Source organism: Kogia breviceps, chromosome 4, assembly GCF_026419965.1.
Source record: "Kogia breviceps isolate mKogBre1 chromosome 4, mKogBre1 haplotype 1, whole genome shotgun sequence".
NCBI classification, from domain to species: domain Eukaryota; kingdom Metazoa; phylum Chordata; class Mammalia; order Artiodactyla; family Physeteridae; genus Kogia; species Kogia breviceps.
Genome location: NC_081313.1, coordinates 62435520 through 62455591, shown reverse-complemented (window position 1 = coordinate 62455591; position 20072 = coordinate 62435520). Strand labels below are relative to the sequence as shown.

The window sequence follows — 20072 nt, the reverse complement described above, 5'->3', positions numbered from 1 at the left end:
ATAGTGGCTATACCATTTACATTCCTGCCAAGAATGCACAAGGGTTCCAATTTCACCACATCCTCACTGACACTTGCTATTTCTAATGAGTTGATACCTCATCATAGCTTTGATTTGCTTTTCCTTAAAGGTTACTGATGTTGAGCATCTTTTCATATGCTTGTTGGCCATTTTTATATCTTCTTTGGAGAAATGTCTGTTCAAGTGTTTGCCCATTTTTTTACATAGGTTTTTAAAAACTGTTGAGTTGTAGGAGTTCTTTCTATATTCTGGATATTAACCCTCCTGAGGTATATGATTTGCAAAAATTTTTTTTCTCATTCCTTAGTTTGTCTTTTTTCCTGACTCTTTTTTTTGTTTGTTTTTAAGATATCGGGGCTGAGAGGGATTTAGTGACCTGTGAAGATCACACATATCTTTGTTGGAGCCTTTATTGGACTTGAACATGTGTCTCTACTCTACCTAATCTCCTTTTTTCACTATCTCACCTCATTCTCTAACATTTGGTCACATCAACATAAACAGTAGTTTATCCTATGGCAATTGATACTGTGTAGGCAAAGAACCAAGCAACAAAATTTTAACTGGTTCTTTGGATGACTCAGCCTCTTGCTGCCGTCCCCTGTTAGTCCTCCTCTCCTACTATCCAGCGGGGATGCTTATAGAGATACAGAACATACTTGGGTGCCTTTAGTTACATTAATTAGCTAATTAGTTAATTAAATTTATTTTCACCATCATATCCTCCTTAAAATGTTCTTTTCTGTTCCTTAAAATGTTTTTAAGAGTCAGAACTTTTTCCAAAGGCTATTTATTTACTTTAACAACTGACAACTGGTGGGTTTTTCTACCACATTTTAAAGAAGAGACTAATTGTATGGAGCAAGCTTCCATGCTCTCCAAATGAATCCCAAAGCACTGATGCTAATAGATTCAGGCCACCGCCTAGTATGGTGCTTGACACAAAGTAGGCCTCCAATAGATATTTGTCAAATAAATGTTATGATGCTACAACAAAAGGAGAGGATTTGTAGGGAAAGCCGGTTCAGTTGTTTGATTTAGCAGGGAAAAAGGAGAAGTATTTTCCACACTATAGCCTCTGGAAATTGATTTTATTGGTCTCATTCTTCATGTCTGAGGCTTTGGGATACAGCATCCTGGGGAGGAAGCAGGAATAAATCTCTTCAGAAGAACACAGCAAGCGCAATCAGCCTTTCTGTCTGGATGTTGAAGAGAGCCAAGATTTGGGCCCTTTTGATCAAAGCAACTTGCTTCCTCACTGTATTATGGGAGGCTATGAAAAAGGTTTCTTCAAGAAGCAATAAAACTATTTGGCTTTTCAACATAATTTCATTTCAACAATAACGCTTGAGTAAATCACTGAACTTTCCTGGGCCTCAGCTTCCTCTCATCAAACAATAGAGTCGAACCAGGAGAGCTATTCTCCTTGGGCTCTAAAATGCTACATTTCTATTTTAGTATTCCATTTGAAATAAAATCTGGAAAAATAAATTGAGCAGGTCCAAGAGTTTTATGTAAATACTCTATTTTAAATCAGGTCCTCACAGTCGTTAAAGTTTATGGAAAACTTCAACAGAATTTCCCCCTTTCTGGTTTTTATTTCAGTCATTATCTCTAACTTGTAATTTCAGTTTATAACCTCAGTTACACATTCAATATGATATATATCTCATACCTATATGCGGGCCTCTCACTGTTGTGGCCTCTCCCATTGCGGAGCACAGGCTCCGGACGCTCAGGCTCAGCGGCCATGGCTCACGGGCCCAGCAGCTCCGCGGCATGTGGGATCTTCCCGGACCGGGGCACGAACCCGTGTCCCCTGCATCGGCAGGCGGACTCTCAACCACTGCGCCACCAGGGAAGCCCTGAATATCCTTCTTATGTTTAGGGGGATTTCCCATTTTAGGAGTCTTGCCTTCCCAAGGTAAAATTCCCAAAATTCACTTTCCCAGCTTTCCTGACAGCTAGAATGTAGCAGGCCTGTGACTGAGGCCCTCCTAATCACATACACCAACTTGAGAGTCTGAGTGAGATGCAGTGGGTATGATGAAGCAGGCATCAAGTGGACCCCTTTTCTGGAATGGGTGTGGCCACGGCAGCAGTGATGGAAGGGGTGGTCTTTGTATCTGGTGTCAGCAGTGGCGTCACCATGGACTAGTTTCAATGTTGTTTAATCAGATCAGACTGACTCTGGCCCTCCTGGAGTTTCTTTGAACTTCTGCATAATCTTTAATAAACCCTTTCCTGCTTAAACTTGGTAGAGTAGGTTCTGTTGCTGGCAAACAAGAACATTGACGGATAGAATTTATTTTCAAAGTAATCTCTTATGTGTCCAGGACCTAACTATTTACTTTCCAAGACAAAAAAATAATCTTCAAGTTATCTGTTCTTAAACTCAATTTTTGTTAGTCCATAAAATAATATGACTGATGCTTTAGTAACAGTTATTTATTCATTCAGCAACTCTTGTGCTCAGGGCTGAAAAGGATACGGTGATTAGTAAGTCACAAGCCCTGTCTTTGAAAGCTCACATCTGTTTCAAAGCTGAGCATCTATTGCTGGATGACTTAATAACTATAATAATGTTTAACATGAATGAGTACTTACCCTGCTCCAGGCACATGTGTTAACTCATTGAATTGTCCCAACAACTCTAAGAGTAGGTATAGTCCTTATTCCTACAGATGAGGAAAACAAGGAGCTTCCCCATGCTAAGACACTTGTTCAAGGCCACATAGCTAGTAAGCAGCAGAGCTGAGATTCAGACTTAGGTGGTCTGGCCCCAGACCACACATTCTTAACACTACTCCATGGCAGTAAGTTTGCACTGCTCTGAGTTTCAATTTAGATAACATCATGTTTGAAACTGCTTCCCTCTCGTTATAAAATTGAGAATCAGCAGTCACAATTGGATAAGGAAAGAGTAAAGACTCTTCCCTCTGGCCTTTTTTTTTTTTTTTTAAAGATAAAACTGAGCCACTAAATGGACCATAACATTTCCCTCAGTTTCCTTAGGCACAGCTGAGAGAAACCAGAACTTTCAAAAAGACGATTTGTTTTGTTTTTGCGGTACACAGGCCTCTCACTGTTGTGGCCTCTCCCTTTGCAGAGCACAGGCTACGGACGCGCAGGCTCAGCGGCCATGGTTCATGGGCCCAGCCGCTCCGCAGCATGTAGGATCTTCCCGGACCGGGGCACGAACCCGCCTCCCCTGCATCGGCAGGCGGATTCTCAACCACTGTGCCACCAGGGAAGCCACAAAAAGACAATTTAAATCCTACACCTCTCTTTCCTTGCTCTGACCTCTTTGTGACTTATTCTCAACACAACAGCCAAAGTAATCCTGTCCTCTCTTGGTCCAAAACCCTCCAGTGTCCTCTCATATGAATCAGAGTAAAAGCCAAAATCCTTGTTAAGGTTGCCAAGTCCTGACATAATGTGACTTCCCTACTTTCCAGATATCAGCTCTTGTGACTCTCTCCTCTCTCACTCTGTCCCCAGCAACCCTGACTCCTTGGCTGTTCCTCGAAACCGTGGGGCAAGCTGGCTGCCTCGGGCTTTGACCTTTCTGGACTTCTCTTCTCCAAGATATCCATGTGTTACTGTCCTTACCTCCTCCAAGTTTTTTCTTGAAAATAACCTTTTTAGTAAGGGCCCTCTCTATCTAATATTTCAGCTTCACCTCACTGAAGTAGGTTCTAGGATGACCAACTTTGGACTAGGAGAGAGGGGTTTCCTAGGACACAGGACTTTCAGTGCTAAAACTGGGTTTGTCCTGGACCAACCAGTCCACTTGATCACCCTGTGTAGTCCCAGAACAGTGCCTGGCTCATAACAGCCTTAATAAATATTTCTGGAAGAGAATGAATGAATGGACGAACAAGTAGGTAAGAGAAATAAGCACTCTTAGAGGGGAGTGTAGGTGGGTGTATATTGCCCCTGAAATCAGAACATATAGGTATATCTGTTCGTCATAGCAACTTGTGAGGCTTCTTCAGCATGGAATGAAGCCCAACTTTCATGAATAGGGAACCAATATTTCTTAATCTCCTAATCAGAAAAGTATGATTTATCATTTTTCTGTTGCTAAAAGTAGTTTGGAATAGTGTGTCCCATATTCATCTTTTCAAGAAACAGTTAGAATGGCCATGTTGGCTTTACATTTTCTTAGACTTCAAAGTGGTTTCCATATTTTATTTTATTATATATATATATTTTTTGGTGGTACGCGGGCCTCTCGCTGCCGTGGCCTCTCCCTTTGCGGAGCACAGGCTCCGGAAGCGCAGGCTCAGCGGCCATGGCTCACAGGCCCAGCCGCTCCGCGACATGTGGGATCTTTCTGGACCGGGACACGAACCCGCGTCCCCTGCATCCGCAGGCGGATTCTCAACCACTGCGCCACCAGGGAAGCCCGGTTTCCATATTGTAAATGGCAATGATGCATTTTTAAAGGTGTGGTTTTTTCCATTGCTAATGATCCTGAGTGCCAACTCCCTCCTCTACCTTAACGCTACCTTCATCTACTCCAGCCAGGACTTTCCTGGGGTTGCCCCTGAGCCATTCTGCTTGCATAGCATGCCCTTCCGATTCCTGATGCCCCTTATTTTCTCACACCAGTCTCCCCATCTTCAGCTTTTTCAAACGAACACAATCTGATGCCGGTCTGTCATACGTCATGTACTTGTTCTTCAAAATATTTTTGGCAAGAGAATTCAACAAGGCAGCATAAGTCAGTGGCTTATTCGTCTTTGCATCCCTTGACCCTAGCTTGGTTTGTACATTCATTCACCCACTCATTCATTCATTCAACCAACACATCTTTTTTGAGTTCTGTAATGTGCCAGGTAATGGGAATACATCAATTAACAAGACATTTTCGGGCTTCCCTGGTGGCGCAGTGGTTGAGAATCCGCCTGCCAATGCAGGAGACACGGGTTCGTGCCCTGGTCTGGGAAGATCCCACATGCCGCGGAGCAACTAAGCCCGTGAGCCATGGCCGCTAGGCCTGCGCATCCGGAGCCTGTGCTCCACAACGGGAGAGGCCACAACAGTGAGAGGCCCGCGTACCGCAAAAAAAAAAAAAAAAAAAAAAAAACAAGACATTTTCTCTGACCCCTCTAGTAGGGGACAGGCAAATAAACAGGAATGATCGCGGGAGTATTAAAACTACATTGTACTTATTCATGATAAATGTAGGGTACTTTGGAAGCACATGGCAGGGGTGCAGTAACTATCAGAGGTCAAGCACTAGGAAAATGTTATTTGAATAACAAATGGATGAGTGAGTGGCTGAGTGAATAAATGAATGAATGAGTGAATATAATTGGTAGGAGAGCACAGAATCTTCATGGTATGTAGTCACCATCACATGGAAAGATGTTTCTCCAGTTTCACTGTTTTGAAGAGGCCAGTTCATATGAATCCCTATGATGAAAAATATAACTTTTACTTCCCCCTTTCTCCTCTTCTCTCCTTTCTCTTCTGACCAAATAGCAGGAATGAAATGAAATGTGACTGCCAGAGTGCCAGCAGTGCCATACATGCCCCATCTACTTTGCTCAAAACTCTAATAAAGTAACTCTGATGTCAGGCAAAATTGCACCCTTCTGAAACTCTTCAGCATTTTCATTATTGATTAGACAAAATATCCGCTCGACTTCAAGGCAGCTGGGTGTACAGCCAAAATGGGTTGCTTAACTTTGCTTACATTTGCTTAAGGGTATCAAATCGTGGCTGTGTTCATTGTGAAGCAGGAATTGTTTTTCCAACTGAACTTCGCCTCTTAGTTTCAGCACATCTCTTCGATCCCTTGTGATGGTTTCCCTGCCAGCAATTTGCCGGTCTATGTTGCTGTTTCTACACACAGCACTGCAGGGTTTATCAGAGGGCCATCTACTCTTCCTGGTAACTCTCTAGTACAGTAAACATCTGCTATGGAACCGGAAAGAGCTAGTTCAAACCAGTTTTTCTTAGTTTCACTGATCATTTTTGACTTTTTACAATGACCTTTCTCTTAATTTCTGTATACCAAATCAGAACCTAAGGAATTTTGCTTTTTAAGAAAACCTTCATTTTTATTTGTTAAAATAGTTAAAGTGAATTATAAATAGTAATTTAACATTTTAGTATGCATTAAAAATTCTTGGGCTTCCCTGGTGGCGCAGTGGTTGAGAGTCTGCCTGCCGATGCAGGGGACGAGGGTTCGTGCCCCGGTCCGGGAAGATCCCACATGCCGCGGAGCGGCTGGGCCCATGAGCCATGGCCGCTGAGCCTGCGCTTCCCAAGCCTGTGCTCCGCAACGGGAGAGACCGCAACAGTGAGAGGCCCGCATACTGCAAAAAAAAAAAAAAAAAAAAAAAAAATTCTTATTTATCTCTAAAAATTAAGGACAAAATTCTGATTCCTTAATACCAAGTCCATATTAAATTTTTCATAATTTGTACCCAAGAGGCCTTTTACAGTAGGCTTGTCAAAATTAGGATCCAATACAAGACCATGAATTGCATTGGTTTGTTTTACACACGTGAGCATTCCCAATACACGGATCTGTGGAATGGACCAGGCCAGCTAGCCTATAGCAAATATGATTCACCTGATTGTTTCGTTGTGGAGTTATTTACCTTGTTCCTAGATCACCTGTATTTCCTCTAAATTGGAAGTGAAATCCAAAGGCTTGATTAGATTCCACTCAGGCACATTTGGCTGGTACATCATTGCTGATAGAGTGTTTCTCATTCTGTATCACAAGAGGAAACTCATGATATCTGATTTTCCCTCTTGCAATCAGAAATCTTGATATAAATTTTAAAATTATAAAAATTCAAAAAAATTTATTTCATTGAAAAAGTAATAACTACCCATATTAACACATTTAGACACTAAGAAAGGTATCAGAGAAAACAAAGTCTCCCTTCTACACCATACTTTCAATCACTAGTCTTCCTTTCATAAGAGGGAAGCATTCCTCCCAGAAATATTCTACACACACAGGATGGGAGCATACTTTCATTTAGAACTTATCTGGGAGGTCCTTCCTCTTCACTACATGTTGAGCTCAGGTATTCTGTTTCTTTTTTGATTAAAAAAATTTTTTTAATTGAAATATAGTTGATTTACAATGTTGTATTAGTTTCAGGTGTACAGCAAAGTGATTCAGTTATACATATATATATATACTTTTTCAGATTCTTTTCTGTTATAGGTTATTACAAGATATTGAATATAGTTCCCTGTGCCAAACAGTAGGTCCTTGTTCTTTATCTATTTCATATATTGTAATGTGTTAGTATCTACTGTTAATCCCAAACTCCTAATTTATCCCTCACCCACTTCCCCTTTGGTAACCATGCTTGTTTTCTATGTCTGTGAGTCTATTTCTGCTTTGTAAATAAGTTCATTTGTATCAATTTTTTTTAGATTCCACATATAAGCAATAGCCTATGATATCATAGCATGTATTCCTTTTAATGGCTCCATGGTTTATCGTCCTGTACATGTTCCATAAATCACTTAACTAGTATTTCACTGATGGATGTTTTGGCAGTTTCCAGACTTGTGCTTTTGCACAAATATGAAAATAATTGTAGGCTACATTCCTAGAAATGACATTGCTCATCCAAGGGTGTGTGAATTCTAAATTTGGATAGATATGGCCAAATTGCTTTCCAAATAGCTTGTACAGGTTTACACTTCTACAAAAACCATATATATGTACGATAGTGACTTTTCTTTATACTCTCAACAACACAAGATATTATGGGTTTTTTTGTTTTTGTTAATGATAGGTGAAAAAAGGTATCTTCTTGTTTTCACATGTATTTACCTAATTTTGAATGTGTTGTATATCTTTTCCTATATTTAATAGGTTAAGGAAATCTATTTTCTTATTTATAGGTTAGGGAAAATCTCCCTTAGTATATCAAATGTATGTAAATATTTGTGGCAGGATACTAGCATTCAGATTGCTTTAATCTGTAAATTATTATTATGCATAATAATAATTTACAGATTAAAAAGAAAGAATAAATTATTATTCTTTCCACCTCTTTTTCCTGCACTGGGAAGATAAAGAGCAAATATTTTCTCTACCTCCAATAAGGGTGCCTTTAGGAAAGTGGACCTCATTTCTCCATTACTTTTGGTCTAATATCCTGTTATATCAACAGAACAAGAGGGAAAGAGGTTTTTCAGAAAACTTAAAAGGTTTTGGGCATTGGGGGAAGTGGGAAAGAGACAGTATGAGCTGCATGTGGGCCACAGGAGCTGAGAATTGATCCCCAGAAATTTCTGAAGAAGGGAGAGGACCTGCTGCCCAGGTGGAAAGAGTCAAGCTGGGCCTGTGGTTCCTTAAGTACCACATTAAGGAATAATGTATCAGTGCTCAGAAGCTGCCTGAACTCCCTGTCAGTGCCTGCAGACTCACTACCCAGCACCTCACATCATCTCTACCAGGTGCCCTGTGCTTCCTGGGGCATCTGACTCACAGAATCATGTCCCACAGTGAAAGAGTGATGGTCAAGCAAGGGTGATGATGCTAGTACTGACCCCAAGGCTTCGCTTGGTCCCTAGCTGGGTACATCTCCCTCTCAAAACACCTGTAAGCCCAAGAAAACGGGGTGGAGTTCTGAAGGCCAATCACATAGGAGAGCCTTCCTCACAACATCAACATAGGTGGGAGGATGGTTGAACTAAGACAGCTCAAGACCCCCTTACTGGAATAGTGGTTACTAACCCTCATTACACATTATTCCCATTTGACTTTACCTTTGTTTAGAGTATTTTGGGTTTTGTGCACACATTGAAATTTTTAATATGGTGAAATTTATGTGTTTTTTTCTTTTATGGCTTTTCTCTTATGGACTTATGTTTAAAACTTTGATCAACCTTGAACTTATTCTAAGAGATCCAACTTTTTCTTCCTAGGTGATTGACCAAATGTCCAACATTATTAAACAATCTAGCTTTCCTCACTGACCTGAAATACCTCCTCTATCAATCCAGCTTTCCCTTACTGACCTGAAATAATACCCCCTTTATCAATACATTAACATTAACATACATTAACATTAACATTATCATACATTAACATTTATATATATATACATATATGTTCCACTGAACTTTTTTTAATACAAGTATCCAGTGGCTTTAAATACTATGTTATATATAGTGGTTATCTGGCAAGGCCACACCTTCCTCATATCTCTCTTTATCTAATTTTCTCATAACCCCTAGAATATACCCCCCGCCCCCATGTGCACTTGAGGGTTTGCATGTCTGTTTCCCCTCAACACTCATGATTTTTTTCCCCTTGGGATTATATTACATTTATTAATCAATTTAGAATAACTTTGTATCTTAAAGTATTGTCTTTCTCTTTATGAGCATGTGTGTAGATTTATTCGTCTTATTTTGCATCATCAACTTTCCTTCAACAGCTCTTACACGTTTTTTGTAATATTACTGCTAGATATTTAATCATTTTGCTGAAAAAATAAAATAGATCTTTATTTCCACTATACTTTCAAAATCGTTGTCAAGTGTATATAGGAAGCAATGACTTTTGTATATAAAATTTTTAACCAGTCACTTTACTGAATTCTCCTGTTTGTAAGAGCTCTCCAGATGATCGTCTTAAGATTTCTAGCTGTATAACCATTTCATCTACATAAAATATAATTTTCACTTTTCCATTATTTTTAATTATCTAAATGTATTTTCTAGTCTTGTCAGACCAAGGCAATAACAGTTGAGGACTGAGCATAATTTTCTGACTTTATTTGGGGCATAATTATTAAATTGGAGTTAGAACCACATGGTTTGAAATACTTTTCCCCAATATATTTTTATTATTATCTATAATAAAATGTGATCCAATTACTATATAAATTTTGAATCTTTCCATCTAGGAAATCTATTTTTTAAGGACTTTATTTGTTACCTGTTTGTCTCTTGGAAGTTTTATCAACTTCCATCACATCAACATTCTATTCTGAGCATTGCACTTACTAACCCAAAATGAAACCTGTGTGTTTCATAAATCTAGGTTGGCTTTTGTCATATATATATATATATATATATATATATATATATATATATATATATATTTATTTATTTATTTATTTATTTATTTATTTATATGATAGAGAGGAGAGAGAGAGAGAGAGAGAGAGAGAAAGAAGCAAGAGCCTGGAACATAATAAGTAATAAATGCTTGTTGTTATTACTATTCCAAAGAATGTCTGTAAAATTTAAAGTATTCAAACACTTTTATAAAAGATAAATTATTTTTAATTTTATTGTTACAAATTGATACATTGTTTTGAAAAATAGAGAGAAATTGGCATGTAGCAAATAGCTCAAACATAAGTCAAGAAAATATTTGACCAAGATAGATTTGAACTCTGACTTTTAAAAAGGTCTTCCAAAACTGTTTATCTATTTTTATTTATTTTAAACAATCAACAATAAGTATCTCATTGAGGATCTATTAGTATGCCTGGCACAATGATAAATACTTTAAGGAAAAATATAAGAAGCATATCACATTGTCCTTGTCCTTAGTAGTTTATAATCTAGCTATTTGTGATTATATAGACACATTTTTAAAATTCTGGGACCTAACACCTTTAAGTAAAATCATCTCTGAAAGTAATCACTTTGGAAGGTTATATGATTATTTCAAAAAATACTAAAATATATTTTGCATCTTTTCCTTTGGGATTGCCTTTGGAGTCATTGTACAAATCATTTAAGAAAGGCAGACTCATTACTTTCATTTTAGTTTAGAATGCTGCTCTATCCTCCTTCTGTACCTAGTTTAGTCTCCAGAATTAATCACTGCGTTTGTTGCTCACAGACTTGGTTATTTTAAAATCCCAAATTCACCCTAAAAGACAAGTTTCACTATTCTTGATTCCCTTCAAAAGCATGTCCTGCAGTATTACTGGACAGTAAGTACCTGGAGGACGAGAAGCCTTTCTCATCAGCTTTGCATCTCCCCCAGCATCCTGCTCCGAGCTTAAGCACAGCAGGAATGCAACATGCATTCTATGTTGAATTGACAGCACATTAGCTGTTCAGCAGCTGGAGACATCAGGGTGGCCTGAGGATAGACGCGAGGAAGGGTTCCAGATGGGGCTTGAGGGGGATTTTTCCATTCTGCTATTTCAGTGTTTTCTTTCATTACTCCTTAGGCATCTGGCTTTGACAATGAAGGACAGAAAGGTCTGCCTGAAGCCGGCTGCAGATTCTCCCAATACTCCCTTCTAGCCCTGTGTTTTTAAAAATATATAGTTAATCAATTAAAAGATTCATGTCTATTTTATAAGTCCAATACTTTATATATATATTGGCTAAATACTCATAAGTTTGGTGGATGATCAGGCTAAAGTAGAATTTCAGTTTCAATATACAGACAGAAAAACTATGCCCATATCCATTAATTCCAGGAGTCTTTCTACATTTCTATCCTCAATAACAATCACTGAGTTTCATACCACCTTTCAGAAAAAGACAACATGTTTGAATTTTGCATGTTTTTGTGAATTATATTCATTCGGAAATTTCTAGCAGGGTCCTTCTAGCTCTACTCAATATTTTAACATAATGACAAGTATATGAAACCAGTTTTAAACGTAATGAGACAAAGTATAATCCTTCAAAAAGTAACAAAAAACAGAATACAAATTAATTTGTCAGTATTTGTGCCTTGTTTTTAGACAAAGAAAGAACACAAAGGTTCCTGGTCACAGACCTTTGTGTTAAATGTATTTTTATAGTTTTTTCCATTTTACCTATGAAACAATGAATAAACCAATATTTTTGGATGATGAAAATGTCAGAAATCTGGGGTGTCTACAGGTTTCTGGGTAATCACAAATTTTTGTGAACATCAGTATGTTTGGGAGTTTAGGGTACAAGGAATGTCTGGCTTTATTCTATAGAATAATGTTTTATTTGAAATTGTTAATGAATTTTAAGGATCCCTAGACAGTGTTTATTAAAATAAGCCATTTCACTTAATCTGAACTATTTTAATCATCATCAAAGTATGCTTTCCTCACCTTTTAATTATATTTCTTTTTTTAAGTAATTTTATTTAATTAGTTAACTTATTTTCTGGCTGCGTTGGGTCTTCCTTGCGTGCGGACTTCCTTTAGTTGTGGTCAGCGGGGGCTACACTTCGTTGCGGTGCGCAGGCTTCTCATTACGGTGGCTTCTCTTGTTGTGCAGCACAGGCTCTAGGTGCGCAGGCTCAGTAGTTGTAGCACGCGAACCCTAGAGCGCGTGGGCTCTGTAGTTGTGGTGCATGGGCTTAGTTGCTCTGCGGCATGTAGGATCTGCCCGGACCAGGGATCGAACCTGTGTCCCCTGCATTGGCAGGCGGATTCTTAACCACCATGCCACCAGGGAAGTCCCTATATTTCTATTTAGTACTTTTTTTCTAAGCATGAGACCTATAAAAAAAAAAAAAAAATCTTCCTGGATAAATATCCATACCTCCCAGAAGAAATGTTTGCCTAAATGATTTCTTGCCTACTTCTACAATCTAAATTAATTTACATTAGGAACGTTGTCCTAAATGTTCAAAAATGAAGACTGTTCTAAATTCTACTGAAATGGATAAAGAAGTACAAAATGGATTAAAGACATAACAGCTCTCATTAGAGAACAGCATAAATTGTGGTTAGTTTCTAAAAGATGGAAAAGATTGACAGGTGAGAGAGAGAGAGACAGAGAGAGAGAATGATTCAAAACAGAACAGTAATTCAAGGAGCCCCTAGAAAAACATCTTCAATAATAAAGTGATTGATTGTAACAAACAGTATAATTTAGATATTGGAAGACCTTAGAGAAGGTGAAGGTCTATTATTCTTTCAACAATAAAAAAGAAAGTTAATTAGAATTTCCTATAAAACCAAACATTGTACAAAGAAAGTCCAACTATGAAGCAAATTAAAGTATGGCCTGAATTTGGACTATGGATAAAATCTAAGAGGAGAAAATCAATTTGACCTTGATGCTTGGAACGTTCTCTCACAAGGGGCTCAGGTTTTGTAAAATAGGTTTATTTCTCTTTCTCTTGGTTCTGCAGTGAATAATGTTTAGAAAATAGTGATCAGGGTACCAGGCTATTAGATTGGAAATTTTATTGGTGGCACAAGATATGATAGATATCAGGTATTAAAGCAAGACAGACACTCTGCAGAAATTTCAAAGTAGGTGGCTAAGGCCAGTCAGATGACTCACTTGACTCTACACTGGAAAATCTAGATCACAGAGACCAATGGGTCAGCTACTTTGTGAGTGAAGAGAGTGTGGTTAAATTGGGATCAGACCATACTCTCAGTTTGTCTCCTTAAAGGAAGGATGAAAAGTCTTCTAGCCAGTTTTTAGCCTAATAGGAGAGAGGGAGCCAGCCTGGGCATATTGAAAATCAGGCTCAAGAGAAACACCAGGAAGGAAAATGAGACTCCCCAAAATAGTGTATATCTATAGTGACCTGCTGAGAAAGTTGGGATCTGAGGGCGAAGCAGAGAAAATTTTTCAGAGAAAAATGCAATGCCTGTGGCATGAGAAATAGACAGAAGTTCCCAGTGGCAGCCTCTGAAGTACTGTAAATACACTCATGAGGATCTGCCAGGCCCAGAGAATGTGGTCTTCCTAATAGGGTGTCAATTAAGCAATACAAGTTTACTCCCTTTTCCATCCACTCTCCTCTCTCTTCGAATTTGAAGAGGTCAGAATCCATGATTAGCAATATGGGAAGGGAGGGTTGGAAGCATAAGACAGAAAGAGAAAGATCAGACTGGCCTTCCCTGGTTTCCTACATATTGAAATCTCCTGCTGGAAAAGAAGAGGTTTTCAGTTTGAAACATGTTCTAAGTCTTTATTTCACATGGAATTGAACACTTAATTACTGAATTGCCACTGTGTTTGCTTTTACTGTGTTTGGTTATAAACCTTGATGATGTAAAAGTAATTGTATACCTTAAAGAAACCAAGAGGTAGATGAGGGAGGAAAAGTAGAGAGAAATGGAGGAAGGCAATTCTTATTTTACAGAGAGTGGAATCAAGAGACACTGCCTCGGGCTTCCCTGGTGATGCAGTGGTTGGGGGTCCGCCTGTCGATGCGGGGGACACGGGTTCGTGCCCAGGTCCGGGAAGACCCCACATGCCATGGAGCAGCTGGGCCCATGAGCCATGGCCACTGAACCTGTGCGTCCAGAGCCTGTGCTCCGCAACGGGAGAGGCCACAGTAGTGAGAGGCCCGCGTACCACAAATAAATAAATAAAAGAAAAAAATATATATATATATCGCTCCGATGTTATAGCTTTAGTGAAAGCAGAGAGATGGGATTGAGCAAGGCAGGAATGGAGGAGGGCAAGGAAACTACTACTTGGCACTGAGTGTTAATGGTGAGGCCTGAGCAGCCGCCTACCCTCTAGTGTTTACTCCCCAACAGCCTCTATCCCCCTCTTCACAGCTCCTTCTAGCTCTGCCCCTTTAATGCTAGGCTTACCTCTGCAATCAGGAAGTCCACGTTTTTCCTGACAAAAACCTCTAGCTGTAGTCGAAAAAGTTTTTTAATTCTAGCTTCATCCTGGTGGTGTTTGTACAGCGTTGTCTGGCAGATCCCCCCTGCTACCAAAGCATCACCTTTGTTGGCTACTTCTCTGGCAAGGTCACAGGCAGCGGTGTTTACAGCTTCCCACTGAGGTTAGACAGCAAGAGTACACATGGTGAACCTGGCATTTTAAAAGTGAGATATAACAGATATCAAAGGGGGCAATGAGCAAGTAGCATGAGGACAAGTCACTGGTTTAAACTGCAATTCGAGAAGACCAGCAGAGTTGGGAATCATCTCCTCTACTCCCATGAGCTTGTATTTCCATATTGTACTTACCACACTGGATTTTAGTAAATGCTCATTTGTTTGTCTCCCATACTTGACTGTGAGCCACTTCAGAATAGTGTCTATGCCTTTGTATCATCTTTGTATCTAGCATAGAGAGTGGACTATAACAGGTACTCAATAAATGTTGGTTGATTGAATGAATAAATGGGCATTAACGTTTACAAGTATTAATACTTTATATTTGCAGAATATCTCACAATACTTCCACATCCTCACCCACTTTTTTCAACAACCCTATGCATGTAAGCATCAGTTATATCCATTTGGCAGAGAAAACCAGTGCTCAATGTCGTTAAGTGTCTAACACAGTCACACAACCAATAGGTGGCAAAGTTGGGTATCAAACCCAATTCTCTTCATTCCTAGGCCAGTGCTATGTTCCCTAGGACCTCCCTGTCTCCACATGGACAAGTCAGAAAAGAAGAATGTGAAATGAGAAGGTAACAAGAGCATCTATAAAGTGTTCTCTCCCTACAGAAACATATCACAGAAGGAAGGCCATACCCTTCTAAAGGCATATTTTCTCCCAGTCCTACTCCCTCCCCTAGATAAAGAGACAGAAAATGCTTATTTATTTACTATATATATATGTTTACATCATGATTAATTACTGGATAGATATTTTATGTGGAGGAGTTTGTAATAAAGTGTAGTAACACATCAGGTCAGTTCCATGGATTCCATCAAGAGGTTATTTTTATTATAGATGACCCCTCTCCCCGCCCCTCTCTGCTCCCACCTGCCCCATTATCATTTCCCTGACTTTCCATTTTGTCCTCACTGGCTGAAAAGGTGAAAGTCTGCATGACATTTGATCCCGCTCTCAAGAATTCCATGTGAAGCTGACGAACTACAAAGGAGTTGTTTTTTCCATTGAAATTTAAAAAGTAAAAATCACAGAAGCTATCATTTTCAGCAGCAGTTCATACACTCACATCTCTTTCAATCATATACAATTTCAAACCTGGTACTTATAAAGAAATTCAGATTCAGGTCAGCAGAATTTAGGGACAAGGCAGAGTCCATACCAAATGGGGGCTGTTTACAGTAGCCTCATGTTGACCTGCCAGTGGGCCCCATGGCCTGGTGCAGTCACATGCAGACACTAAGGCCCAGTTGGCCAACTGTCCCTTGGTCTCTTGGTCTAGAGAGGGTTTATTCATTTGCTGGTGTCATGAAGGATGTAGCTCGTCTACTTACAGTCAGCACTGGAGAGCCCTCAAAGTAGGAAGAGGGAATTCTCACAGTGGGCAGAATGCATATGGGTGGCACCCCCATCAAGTGTATTCAATAGCAAGCAGCTGGGGAGATGCAGTCAGGGAGCTTTCCTTGGCCCATCAGAAACTCCTTCCTCTCTCTCTCTCTCTTCATCTCCTCCCCCACATCAGTCTTTATCCTTGCCATTTCAACACTTTCTTCCTGGTTGAGCAAAGAAGATTTTCTAAAATTAAGAATGAGTTCTTCTTGGGTCAGATGAAATCTTCCTGCTAACATCAGAAAGACAAAACTCTGTCCTACCATATAACTCTGGGTGTCTGATGAAACAGTAATCATGGTCATTGGGTACTTATATGGGCATTTCATGTGGGTTAATTCACAAGTCCTCACAACCAGCCCATGTCATGCCCCCGTGTGACAGATGAAGAAACTGATCCTCAGAGGTCAAATGACTTGTCCAAGGTCACTCAGCTGGTCAGTAGAAGGACCTAGACATGACCCCATGTTTGTCTGATTCACTGTGTATATGTGAATAAAATCAGAGTGAATCAAAAGTTCCATTCCCAGCTTGTATCCCATTTCACCCATATCTTCTTTGGCTTTATTTCCCACTTTCGTTTAGAACAGCAAATACAAAAAAGAGCAAACATAGAAATTAGGTTCCAATTTGATGTTACTAACCAATCCTATCACAGTTTCTACTTCCAACTCTTTCTTTTTCAGCCAGGAGGATGAGGTATAACTGTGTTTATTTCTTTGTCCCTCCCCTCTGCTCAACAGAACCTGGCTGTCTACTGTCTATATTCTGTTAAGCTGGTGGTTACCATTAATCGTCCCTACCAAATGTACTGTTTTAATATCGTATGCAAATTAGCCAGAAGGATGAATCTGAAGCAATAACAGTTTTACTATGTTAAGGAGACTCTTGAATATACAAGGTAAATATTCATGGAACAAATATTGGTATATATATTTTAGCACTCCCTGAATATGAAGATGCAAGTGTGTGTGTGTGTGTGTGTGTGTGTGTGTGTGTGTAGAGGAGGGAGGGAAGGAGAGAGAAGCCCTTTCTTCAGCTCATGTACTGCCACTGTCTCCACATCTTGGCAGTTATGGCAAGTGAAACAGTCCCTAGAAAACGCTCGCAGAATTTCCCTGGTGGCGCAGTGGTTAAGAATCCATCTGCCAATGCAGGGGTCACGGGTTCAATCCCTGGTCTGAGAAGATCACACATGCTGAGGATCAACGAAGCCCGTGAGCCACAACTACTGAGCCCACATGCCACAACTACTGAAGCCCGTGTGCCTAGAACCCGTGCTCTGCAACAAGAGAAGCCACTGCATGAGAAACCTGCGCACCACAACAAAGAGTAGCCTCTGCTCGCCACAACTAGAGAAAGCCCGCACACAGCAACGAAGACCCAGTGCAGACAAAAATAAATAAATAAATAAATAAAATAATTTTATTTTTTTAAAAAAGAAAATGTTCGCTTTTATTTATCTTCTCTCAGTCAGATTTTTTTTTTTTTTTTTTTTTTTTTTTTGCGGTACGTGGGCCTCTCACTGTTGTGGCCTTTCCCGTTGCGGAGCACAGGCTCCGGATGCGCAGGCTCAGTGGCCATGGCTCACGGGCCCAGCTGCTCCACGGCATGTGGGATCTTCCCGGACCAGGGCTCGAACCCGTGTCCCCTGCATCGGCAGGCGGATTCTCAACCACTGCGCCACCAGGGAAGCCCTCTCAGTCAGATTTAAGCAAAATGTCACCCAGATAAACACTCAGGGGTGCTGCTGGCACCGACCTGCATTTGAATGTTCTACTATGGCTTCTGAAGTCCAGAGCCCGGCCTTCATGTAGCCCCTCTTCTCCAGAGTTATGAGAATGCTGCCGTCTCCACCCACAACCTCCCCACTATCCAGACGTTCCAAAATGCCCTGAAGAAGAGAAAGAAAAATCACCTAAGACCCCTCTTTTTTTTTTTTCCCTAAAAGCAGTTTCTAATTTTAGGAAAGGTGGTACAATACTCTCACAGCTCCAGTTCTGTTGGAATCATCCGTGCCTAATAGTATTTCAGAAAGATTGAGAATACCCTATTATTGGACAATCCAGGTACTTGTTTTGTGCAAAGTTCTGTGACTATTTTTTCTCAAATACAATTTAATCTGAGTCAAATTGTAGTTAAAGTGCTGATTCCATAATGGTTATTTTGGTTTTTCAAGATGTTGTGGCAGACACTGCTAGTCACCTAATGTGCATTTTTTTTCTCCTCTTTGCCAATATATTTTGTTTGAGGAGACAATGTTCCCAACTTTAAAAAAAAATCCTCAGGCTCCTTTGCTGAGTGGGGTGGCCATGTGACACAGTGGTGGCCAATGGGAAATAAGTGAAAGTCTGCTGAAGATTTCTAGAAAAGTTTTGCTTTCCTGATACAGATGCCCACTCCCTTCCCTCTTGTCACTTTTTCTCTGTCCTGTCTGGAATGTCAACTTAAGCCCTGAAGGTACAGCCATCATCTTGCAGCCATGCCACTGAAAGCCACATGCTAAGCCTGGGCTGAAAACCACAGCCTGGTGTCTTAATGACATCTTGGAGTAGCTGCAGAGGCCATGGGTGGTGATCGTCCGCTAGACCTCTCATTAAGTGAGAAAAATAAACCTCTTTTGTGTGTGAACCACTGGACATAAACCTATTGGACACAACGTTTTATAATTATACCCTACATTTTCCAGCATGTTCACGGACACGTTATCTTTTGGTACTCTTAACAACTTTGGGAGCTAGGCAAGGCGGATAGTTTTTATTCCCACTTTATAAATGAGGAAACTGAGGTTCAGAGAGGCTAAGTGACTTGCTCAAGATCATAGAGCTCAGTAAGTGAAAAAGCAGACATCAGACCTTCTAAATTCCTAACCTAGTCTCTATTTACCACCTTTCTAGTCAGCCCACCCATAATCTGAATACAAGGTTGAAACCAGAGCAGTTATCCAAGGCTATGGTTTCCATTGTCTACAAAGTGCTTCCCCAGATACCTGAATGGCTCGCCCTCTGATTTTCTTCAGGTCTTTGGTCAAGTGTCATTTTTTCAGAAAGAACTTCCGTGCAATTTATAAAAACTGCAAACACCCCCATGGGGATCCCTATCCCTCTTGTACAGACTGCATTAGTTGAAGATACAGCCTTTTGTTGAAAATACCAGCCAGTTCCTCTCAGCCCTGCCTACAGCTGGACACACAGCAGTGCATGAATGGGGGGGGAAAGGCTCCTGCTGCCCCTTCTAACCAATCATATCTGCAGCCCAGGAAGGTACATTAGAAGCGGTTGCCCTGAGGCTAAGTACCAGGCCACGATCTCCACCACATCTCCATTTTCCTGTGGAGGGAAGTGGAATGGAGCCCAGCTCTGTTAACCATAAACACTATTTTGACAGAGAGAGCTCCTGACTCTGGTTATTTTTCCATGCTTTATATCTAAAGATGAATTTTAGCTGAATGTAGAAGAAATGTTCATGTATTCTATGGTTCTCACCTCTCTCCCTACTCCCTCCATAAAATGAAATTTGCTCTTTTCATTTTGGACTTTCAAAATATGAAAATTACTTAAACTTTCAGCTTTCATTGAGACCTTCCCACATGCCAGGTGCAGTTCTAGGCAGGAGGGGTAAACGCTAGAATAAGACATGGTCCCTGCCCTCAAGAAGCTCCAAGTCTGGCTACCTTGGGGAAGGCCATTAGGTCAACAGATTATCACAGCACAGTGTAATAAATAAATGTTCCAGAGGGACATAGAAGAGAGAATCGGAGGTATCATCATATTTCTAAAATTGCATATTGAAAATCTAACACATTTCAGTGAAGTTAACCAGGTTAACTTCATCAGATTTAATACTACACATCAAACAATTCTAGAGGGGAAAAA

At 40.1% G+C, this 20072-nt stretch overlaps 1 protein-coding gene across 1 annotated transcript in view; it reads right to left on the bottom strand.

Moving 5' to 3' along the window:
* LOC131754720 (betaine--homocysteine S-methyltransferase 1) overlaps positions 1-11289 on the bottom strand; it is a 49608-nt gene extending 38319 nt beyond the window's left edge. Inside the window, exon 1 of the mRNA XM_067033352.1 lies at positions 10982-11289. The gene's annotated coding sequence lies outside the window, so the exon portion shown is untranslated. The remainder of the gene's footprint in view (positions 1-10981) is intronic.
* Between the last annotated feature and the right edge of the window lie 8783 nt (positions 11290-20072).